Source organism: Asparagus officinalis, chromosome 5 (genome assembly GCF_001876935.1).
Source record: "Asparagus officinalis chromosome 5, Aspof.V1, whole genome shotgun sequence".
In the NCBI taxonomy this organism is placed as follows: domain Eukaryota; kingdom Viridiplantae; phylum Streptophyta; class Magnoliopsida; order Asparagales; family Asparagaceae; genus Asparagus; species Asparagus officinalis.
In genome coordinates, this window is record NC_033798.1 from 100,384,798 (window position 1) to 100,386,828 (window position 2,031).

Sequence of the window (2,031 nt, forward strand, 5' to 3'; positions counted from 1 at the left end):
GTTAATATTTTCAATCTATACTTATGAAAAAACCTACAATTAAATAACAACCATCTAATCTTAACAACCAATGCATATACCTAAATAAATAATAACTATCTAATCTTAACAACAAATCCATACACTTAACAACCAAGACGTAACCTTGATAACCAATCTCTAATTTTAGCAACAAATCACTAACCTTAATAACTAATTTGTAATCAAAAGTAATAAAAATGGTCTAACTTGTACAAGTTTGCTCCTCCATCGATGTGCTAAATACCTCTCCCGTTGGCCTTTTATTGTTATCTACAATGATATTTTTACATTGGGCATTGCTCAACTCATCTTTCAGCATTCTCACTTCTTCAAATAGAGAAGCCACTTTTGTTGATAGAGAAGCTATATCTTCTAGGTCGGCAGCTCTCTGATCTTTATATTTATTCTAATTGTTCACGACGTAATTTTTGATTCATTTGCACGATCCTCTTCCAAAACATCAATTGTTGAGGTAATTCCATTTGATCAACTGCCTCATTGTGTTGTTCAACCGCTTCAATGATATTATGGGGCATAGCCTATGTAATAGACATATTAGAATATTATAAAAAAATAATCTAACAACCAAGAGATAACATTAACAGTAAATTTTTATATAATTCACAATTACTACAATGCTTACCAATCCTCAAAGAATATAATCATCTTATGATCCCCTTTTATTTTTTATTTTGGGGATAGGCTATCTTGGCTATGTGCCCTGGCAGTGTCTCTCCTCTCCTTTTTCTTATTCTTCTCTCTCTCTCTCTCTCTCTCTCTCTCTCTCTCTCTTCTTCTCTTTCTCCTTCTCTTGCTTCTTCCCCATCAAACATCTCATTGGTTCTTTAAAAATCTTCTCCTATCTTTGAACTTGGCCTTGTATCTGTGGAAGCTTTATAGTAGCTTGATGAACTTTAGCTACAACTGTGGCCATTCTTATGGATCTCCCAACTTCTCCTAATCTCACCCAATTTGTGAGAGGAGGTATTGACATACTTTCTAATACTAACTTCTAGATGCTAGTAAGTTCATAGTAACACAACTGCACATCAGAGAAATAAAAGATTAAATCAATCTGTAGCCTTAACAATAAATACGTAACCATAACAATAAATCCGTAACCTTTACAATCAAACTGTAACCTTAACAATAAATCTATAACATTAACAATCAATTTGTAGGCCTAACAACATAAACTATCTATAAACTTAACAACTAATCAACAATGTAGGCTGTCAAAAAATCACAATAGATAGCTGATCCCCATCAAAACACCGATGATGGAAGTTACACTCTGACGACTTCCAGAAGGTTACAATTTGAAGACTTTCACGTAGACTGATGAAGGTTACAATCTGACGACCTTCGCAACAACTGATGAAAGCTCTAATCAACAGCCTTCACAATCAACATCGAGAGTTACAATCTGACGACTTTCACATATCAAAGAGCTAAAGCAAAGATTACAAAATGACGATCTTTGCAACGCTCTGACAGAAAGAGACTACAAATCGACGGTCTCTTCCAACCAAGACGTGGAAGTCCTCCCCGTGTACCAGCATCAAGACGCACCGTGTTCATAGCCACGAACACAGCTCAGACGCAGCCTCCGAAAGCTACCAACGCAGCTTCCATCTGCTGCCAAACGCAGCTCACATTCAGCTCCAAACGCTACAAACGCAGCTCAGATCCAGCTGCCAACGCAGCTTATGTTCGGCCACAAACGCAGTCTCCGAAAGCTGTCAACGCAGCTTTCATCCACTGCCAAACGTAGCTTCCAAGCTGCCAAACGCAGCTTTCAACAAGATGCCAACACAGCTTCCAAATTGCTGCGTTTGAGCTTTCAAACACTGCATTTGAATGCAAAATTCATGCCAGAACGCAGATTTTACTTTTAACTTGTTCAAACACGAGCTGAACAGTTTCAAAACAGTTTTCCATGATCTGAGGGGATCACAACTCCATTCAGGAGTGATTTAAGGGGCGGTTATATCCCATTAGCCCCACTTA